Below are 9104 nucleotides of genomic sequence, written 5' to 3' on the forward strand. Positions count from 1 at the left end.
TGCACGAGCGCTGACATCATGGTTGAGGAGTGGAGAAGGTAGAAAAATGGGAGAGTGCGGGAAGCTCAATTAAAAGAATGATGATGCAAGAACATGTAAAGTCTCAGCGTGAACTCCATGTGTGCATGAGAGTGTGTGCATTTTTTTTACTTTTTGGATTTTTAAAGCTTGAGACACAATTCATGCAGAAATTACTGCTACATGCACTGCTAATCCCTCTCAGTGAAGTCATTCAGTTGGCAGGCACCTTGAGCTGTGAGAGGACACAAACACACGCTTGAAGACACACACCATATCAAAAAATGCCCTTGTTCAAGGACTGCTTCACAAGCAGGATTGACAAAACTTGACTCACACAATTTACAGAGAGATGTTGTCAGCTTCACTTGTCTTCATATTCAAGTGTGAACAAACATGTGAACAACTGAAGGAGGTTTCCTCTTAATTTCATGCATTTCATTGCCTTTTCTCTCCAGCGGACAGGCAAACCAAACACAATTACTCAGAAGTTGAAACGATGTTGAAGTTGAAATATAAAAGGATGCACCAGCAGGTAGTCACCTGTATATATTCAGATTTATTTGACTAGAATGATTCAAATACATTTTCTCTGAAGGGGATACGTGTTTACACCAAACCGTATAATTAACTTACTATAACTGTTCAGCCATTTCATACGTGTGATTAATAGTTTGTAGGGCTGCGACCAGTATCTTTGTCAACCTCATTTCATCTATGAAAAAATATAGAAAAAGTCTTGGCAGCCAAACTTTCTGTTTTCATCATTGGAAGACAATGACTTGATCCTAAAAAAAATAGTAAGTCAAAGATTGGACATTCTTTTCAATATTTGAAGTGGTATAAGTGCATTAGTTGTGTTTTGGAGAATTAACATAGTTGATGACTACAAAAAAGGAAAAAGCTAAAGGAAGATAGCTAAGCAATCTCAGACAGCTGTTTATAGTTCATAATGTCAGAGTCAGATGTGAGTTAAGAGGAATTGTGGTGGTCAAGTTGAGATCCAGGAGAACAAGAAAACTATCAGAGAGAACTTTTTGTCCAATTCATAGACACACAGATTTGATTTCTCCATTTGCAGAAATCTTCAGAAGGATTAGGTAAACTCTGGGTGCTCAGTGCTCTACCATACAGCTACTCTTAACTACACATTACCTTCATAGAGGAGTCATTAGAGATTTAAACAGTCCTGCATCCATAACACAAATTCAGCATCGGAAGTTTGTAAAGTAAACAATGATAAACAAATCTGATTAAAAAATGTATATTGGGAGAAAAAAGCTGAAGAATTTAATCTGGTGACATAAGGCACATGTGTGGAGTGAAGAATTGATTCAATTAAATATCAATATCACACGGTAAAAGAGCCAAAGATGGTTCATACACCAGGATAACGATCCTATATACACCTCAGAATTCAAAACATGATCTCTAGAGATGCAAGCTTAAGGGTTTGGAATGGCCTTCACATTTCTCTGACCTAACAACAACAACAAAAAAACTAAACATTTTTGAAGATCTTCTCAGAGGAATTGAAAGAGCAGTGCTTGTAAGATCCAGATTCACAGAAAGTGAGGCCGTTTGCAGGAAAAAAGAACAACTGTTACATTCAGCTGGCCATAATAACATTCTAAAGTTCTTAAATTGAAAACTACAAACCTTGAAAGGCACTTTAAACATTTGCTTCAGGTCTTTTTCCTCCTTTATTATTTTGAACCTGTAAAACACTGAAATAAGTAAAAAAAAATCTTGCATGAGACATCTGTCATCTTTAATTTCTAATTTATTTTGGAAATCCTGCATTTTCTTTTAATCATCCCTAATAAAAGAATTTTTAAACAAGCTGTGCCCAAAATTTTTTCAGTTCCTTTGCACGTGACTGTATATAGTAGGACATTTCATTTACTTATGCTTTGGGTCTTCAGACATCTCTAAGCCCAGTTCATGCTTCTGTCTCATAAATGCCACTCTCATTGTGCCTGAGGAAAAACACATTTGTTATTTCATCAGAATGATCTCAGACAACATTTTAGCACACCAAAGAGAACTGCTACAAGCCTGAGTTTTGCCCACTCAAAGGTAAACAGATCTAGTCTCTTATGACTTCTGGTATGCTGCGAAATGGGGACAATTAACTAGATTCACTCAAGTCAGGCCAGGTCATGCTTTACAGCCAAGCTTTGTTTAAATTTGCAGAGCTTTAGTTTATGTCATAAGAGACATGGTGTCTTGAGTTTGAAAATTAAATTGAAAAGTTTCAATAAGGAGCTGAAAAGATGCTTTTTAAAACTTAAATGCACTCATCATGGTTAAAACCTGAAAGTTGAGGAGTTAATCTAATTTCTAGTTTTAACAGTTCATGTAATTGAAATCCATATCATCTCCCTACAGAGAGCCCACACCACATTTCAGGCACACAGCCTCCTCTTTTAACTCAACTTTCAGAGCTAAACCGCAGCAGCAGAGATTAATTTCAAAAGGGCCATTTATGTTGCAGCATGCTGTCACTGTGATTGGCCTGATGCAAGCAGTGTGAAGGTACCAGGGGAACCTACCACCAATCTGTTGTTACCAATCAGACACATGACTTTGACTTGGCCATGCTCAGTGGGTGATGGGCTTCTGATAAACTCTATAAACACCACAGTGTCACCTGGAGTGTAGCTCTGCTCTCCCTGCTTGTAAAATATTCATTACTTTTTTCGTCAGCGTCTACCCTTGTCTTTGAAATGGATTTTTAGCCCTTCTTCCTTTTAGACACTAAGCGTGACTTTCTCCCTGCAAACTCCAGACAACAGCTTTTAGCTTTAGTGTCTGTATGAAAGTATTCCTTTTTTTGACACTGAAAGCTACTTGGTGATTCATTCCCTCCCTGTTTCTGTTGTAAGCTTTTGAGTGTTATATTTTGTGAAGGCGGAATGATCCATAGGCATAGCTTAATGGAATCTTTGTTGCTGTATTCGCTGATCACTAGGTAGAAGGAGAAAGCACCAGGTAAAGAAAACACAAAAACCTTCTTCCACATAAAATGTGCATAATATTCTGCAAGTGTAATGAACAGCATTCAACAATCTCTACCCCACTTAAGTGAGGTACCCTTCCTCATTAATATGATAGAGTGTGATGAATAAATTAATTAGTTTATATTCACACAAAAGAAAGGTTCCGATTTCTTTCTATTCTGCAGTTTCTATTCTTGGTCATTAACAAAACAACTGTGTGTTGCTAGTGGACTGAGGAGAGTTTTAATCACATGGAAATGTGAGAGGTTGAGGAAGCATGCACTTGAAAGCCTGTGGAGTCAGTTTGGTTGCCTTTTATATTTTCAGGAGCAGCCAGAAATATATCAACTTTGTTGAGTTTGAATACAAACAAGATTAAAGTAGTTCTCTCTTGTTTTTTCAAAGCTGCACAGCAGATAATATCATTTAATCAACCCAGTCTCAGCAGAAAATGTGTAATAGGAAGGTTTGACCCCATGCCTAAAATATAGTAGTGTCCCAATCTATGCTTAAAAAAGAGATTACAACATATTACAAGGCTGTAGTTTTTAACATCAAAATGTGTTAACCATAACAGTGTTTGGTTTTCTAACCCAACCATTTGTTGTTGTTTTTTTACATCTAAATATAACCATGCACTTTTAATTACTGATACTTGCCATCAGGTAGAAAGTAGAAAATTAAGGAATAGCTCCACAGTCACCTTCCTACTTATACAGTGTTATTGGCCAAGTCAACAGTGTTAAGCATGAAAAGGAAATGGAGGTTGAAGGTTAAAGTGGGTTTGTGTGTAGTACTTATTAGAAGTCTGTGCCTTATCTGTAGTAGACTGTCAGCACACTCTCAGTTTGGAAAATGAGAAAGGATTTATGAGGGTTGTGTCAAGCTGACCAAATAAGCACAACGCCATTCGAAGAGTGAATTGTCTCCCTCTAAAACATTTTTAAAAATTTCAAAGAGGTGTAATCAAAGGCTACATTGTAGATATTTACATTGTGTCTGCATCAGACACTTACACAAACTGGATTGCAAAAGCAGTGTTAAAACCCACTGGGTTGAGAAAATGTAATTACAAAGCAATTAACTGTCTAATTTAAAAGTGATGCAAATTGCAATTAAACATTTGTGGTTTGAGTTCCTTTAGATTATGAAAGCTTACTCCTCTGTGGCACCGTTCTCTTAGCTTAGCACCCCTATTAGCACTCCTCCGTGTCTATCAACGATAGCAAGTCTATAATAAGTACTTCACAAAAGTTCTTGTTGACCATCAACTGGTACCAAGACATGATGCTACGTCATCACACACACAGCAACATGCAAACTGCATTTTGTAGGGAAAAAGTAGTCACTGTAGAAACTGTTTACCCTTTCCTGTGAAAATGAAATGTTTTGCTCTGTGGCCCAACATAAATATAGATCTGTCATGAAATTATTGATTTCGAAAGGAGGGAGTCATTGAAATTGAAGCTAATATCGGTGGCATTGTGTTTCCGTTTTAGATATTGAACCTTTCATTAGAATACAAAATACAAAAAGAGACTCCTAATTTGAATGCGCTCATAGCTGAGTTAATTTTAAGCTTAAACATTTCTGCAGTGCACCACCTCGCCACAGGGGTCCCCCAAGGTTCAATACTGGGACCTCTTCTCTTTGCCATATACACCAACTCACTGGGACAGATCAGCCTATCACATGGCTTCTCATACCAATGTTATGCTGACGATAGCCAGCTCTATCTGTCATTCCCACCTGACGACCACACGGTCTCAGCACGAATCTCAGACTGTCTCTCTGACATATCAACATGGATGAAAGCCCATCACCTCCAACTTAACCTCCCAAAAACTGCTTGTCTTCCCAGCCAAACCAACCATACACCACAGCATCTGCATCCAAACTGAATCCCTATCTCTTGCTCCATCAAAGGTTGCTAGAAACTTGGGTGTCATGATTGAACCTTCAAAGATCACGTTAACTCGGTTGTTCGTTCATGCCGCTTTGCATTACTAAACATAAGAAAAATCAGACCATACCTAACCCAACATGCCACCCAACTCCTGGTGCAGGCCATGGTCATCTCCCGCCTTGACTACTGCAACGCTCTCCTAACTGGTCTCCCAGCCTGTACTATGAAACCTCTGCAGATGGTCCAGAACGCGGCGGCGCGTCTGGTCTTTGATCAGCCTAAAAGAACACACGTCACCCCTCTGTTCATTGAACTCCACACCCTTAGCCGCCCGCATCAAATTCAAGTCACTGATGTTAGCCTACAAAGTGCTTAATGGAACGGCTCCCATCTACTTGAATGCTCTTGCAAAGGCTTGTGTCACAACTCGGTCCCTCCGTTCGTCCCAGGATTGTTGTCTAGCTGTGCCTACACCACGCCTAAGACAATCCAAACTCTTTTCATGTGTCGTCCCACGATGGTGGAATGACCTACTGAGCACTACCAGAACAGGGGCATCCCTGTCTATCTTCAAGAAACTCTTGAAAACCCAGCTCTTCAGAGAGCATCTCCTATCCTAGCACTTACCTTGTACTTACCTACCCCCTCTATCTCTGCACTTTATCTTTCTGCACTTCCTTCTATGCCTGCACCCTATCTCTACTCTGTCACCTCTGACAGACTCAGACTAGTGGGTTCCTTCTATGTAGTTTATTGTTAGCTTTTTATATAGCTTGTTATATCTTCATTTGTAAGTCGCTTTGGATAAAAGCGTCTGCTAAATACATAAACATAAACATAGTTATGGATTTCATCCAAAGTAGGTAGCTTGAGTGTTTGCTGAAGGTTTGCAATCACTGAAACTGTGATTACTATGATAGAATTTTAAATCCTGTCAATTCAGGCACATACATTCATGATGGATTATTATGGAGCTAGAGATGTGAGAATAATGTGAGGCTGTGACATCATGAAACCCTAATTTCACCTTCTCTGCTCCAGTCGAAGGCTGATTAGTATCACAGTCTGTGTTGACGTGATTGATGCAGCCCTCTCCACAGCACTTTAGATAGATGTGACTGTCTGCGACAGTATTTTACAAAGCTGCCACTTCAAAAATTGCATTGTTCTCCTCTATTTAATACTTTCTAAAGGGTTACCTAAAATAGTCAGACAGAACTAGGCCAGTGCCGGACCCAGATCGCTTCAAGCAGATATGCCTGAAAAAAAAAACATGGGAAGTGAGGTTTTTTAAATCTAAAAGCCAGCTGCCTGTCAAACCTGAAATAAAAAAAAAAAATCATTGGTTTCAGGGGAATTGCTGCATTATGAGATTTTAGCCATTATGGGGCCTGAGGATGAGCTTTTGGATCCATTAATGTGAGATCTTAAAGGAGGATGTGGTCCTTCAAGACATATTCCTTGAACTAAGGTACTAAAAGAAAAAGTAAAACTTTGAGACTTGCACAGGCTGTTTGTACTTTCTTGTGTGCATTTTCCTTGGTCACAGTTAAAATGCCGCTGAGTTTAGAGTTCCACCTAACCACACACAATAATTGGTTGTTTCACGGGTGATTGGTGTTATTACCCGTTTGCTTCAGCCATGGCTTTTTGAGGCTATTCTTGAGCTTTTCCTTATTTTTCTCAGCTAAGTTGCAGTACACCCACACCAACCCTTGAATTGCATCTAAATAGAAGACATTACACCTACACCGCACAGTGAGGGTGTGAAAAAGAAATAAAGGTTGCCTTGCATCCTGCACTTAGTAACACAGCATGTTAATTATCTGTCAATATCATAAATATAGTATCCAAATTTTCAACTTATACATACTGTCCACAAACAATAGTTAATAATTGTCAAGCAGAATCTCCAAACATTATGATACTTAAAGTCAAAACTAGGTGCGTGACACCAGCAGTGCAGGAGATAAGCAGATGACTTTGTGTTTGAGAAGAGGCTTGGCATTTCATGTTTGTGTGTCAGAGATGTGGAGGAGGAGGAGGAGAAGCATCCAACAGACACAACTGAGTAAGCAGTGTGCAAAAGGACCTGCTGGCTGTACCAGATGAGGCCAAGCAGATGCTTTTTCCTCACCGCAGGGTTGCAGAACTGTGCTTCACTGTGGCACCTCCAAAAAAGATTCTCAATAACTAGCAGCACCGTGAAGCTCCCTTCCCCGGCCCCATTACCATCATCTCCACCAATACCATTAGCATGTAAATAGCCCTTTCAGCCTCAGCTGCCATAGGCTACACCAGACCTCCAGCTTCTTGGTGCATTAACATGATTTTTCTGCATTGTTGTGGGATTATGGAGGGGGTGGGTGGGTACAGGTCACACAGAGGTGAGGCTCGCTATAGTCTTGTATGGATGTTGAAGGTTGTATGTTGTACAGATCAACATCACTTCTAACAGCAAAAAAGGCAGAAGTGGAGGAAGAGGTGTTCCCTCAAGCACATTTGAGGGTTGGGAGACAAACATTTAACAATCCTGTGAGAATGTAGAAAATCAGTGTCAGGGTCACGGGAAATCTTATACATCTTTGTCCGTCTTCAGCTGCAACTCTATAAGTCTGAAAGACTGAACATGAAAACAGCACTGTGCTTATATAAACTCACGTCCTTCTTTCAGCGAACTTATCAGACCCTTTGTCCCCATAGTTTTTCTTTGTTACACCGGTGAGCATATACGCACACAAGCAGACAAGCAGTAATGTCACTCAATGTATGTAAGAAGAGAGAAAATGGCACTTGAGACTCAAAATCACAGTTTTTGACCTGGAAAAGTTCAATGCAAAAAAAAAGTGTTAGATTTATAGAGGATGTGCAACATCTTGGTGCAAACACTAAACACCTAAGCTTCCTTGAGAAATATTGTCTGCTTTGTTCATTTGTGTAGACAGCCTCAGTTTTGCACCTCCAGATGGACACTTTCCTAGTTAAGTAAGCCAATAACATGATAACTCAAGGAGTTTCATGATGTGGGATGTTAGGGCAACTGGTCTGTAGTCACTATGGGCAGACAGATGAGGTTTTGTAGGTACCGGAACAAGGCAGGATATCTTCCACAGCGCCAGAAGTTTCTCCTGACTCAGGCTAAGGTTGAAGAGATGTTTTAAAATCCCATATAGCTGTTCTGCCCAGGTCTTCAGGACCCTGGGACTGACACCATCTGGACCTGCAGCTTTGTTCCAATACGGACTCCCTCCCCAGATCCTTTGGCATTTCCCGTGTTATTTATTGTTTTCTTTATTGATTTTGACAGTTGAAATGAGGAACATAAAAAAATGGCAGCAATAGCAGACCCTATGGTCTAAATAAGAAGCGAATCTGCAATCTTTTAATTACCAATCTATGAAAATTACATAATTAAATCATCAACCAAATCAAACACTGATTGCGTTAATGTAGAAAAAAAAAAGATCAACAACAACAAAGAAAACACGCACACGTACTGAGAGATCAAAGACACTGAGGGCATGTTCTTCCTCTGAAACATCTTTAATCCCTGAGTACTTGAACAGAAGCATTTCAACAATGAGCCTAATTTCTTATCTTATAGTTATACATTTCCTCACATTATAATATTCTGGAATCTTCCTGCTGGCAGCACACAGCCTATTTAGCTTAACATTTCTTATACATTAATTGATTTCGCCTTATTGCACAATACTGCTATTGTAGAAATACTGTAACACCCTGACTCTTACAACTGAATAAATCATCCAAATGATTAAACCAGTTTTTGTTTTGTGACACATCAATGTTTTAAAGGCAGTTTAGCTGATTAAAAAAAAAATTACTTCATGCTTACTTGTGTTGACTATATCAATGTGATCTGCCAGGTTCATGACAAAATTTTGTTTCTACATTTCGTGGTTGTGTTATTTGGCATTTGTTCTCATAACGTCCCTCTTTTGCACTCACAGACAAACCCAGCTCTACTCAAACCTTTGAGACACTTTTTAAGACCCATCTACTTTACTACTTACCTCATTATGTTTACCTACTGTGTTCTTATGGAATGGAGTTTAACTTTTACCTTACAATCCTTTGGATTAACCAGTTTTAAATGTGCTTTATGAATAAACTGATGATGACGACAGTAATCATACATAACTTTCCATCTGATAAAA

Source organism: Leuresthes tenuis, unplaced genomic scaffold (genome assembly GCF_036924035.1).
Source record: "Leuresthes tenuis unplaced genomic scaffold, fLeuTen1.0.hap1 SCAF_12, whole genome shotgun sequence".
NCBI lineage: Eukaryota > Metazoa > Chordata > Actinopteri > Atheriniformes > Atherinopsidae > Leuresthes > Leuresthes tenuis.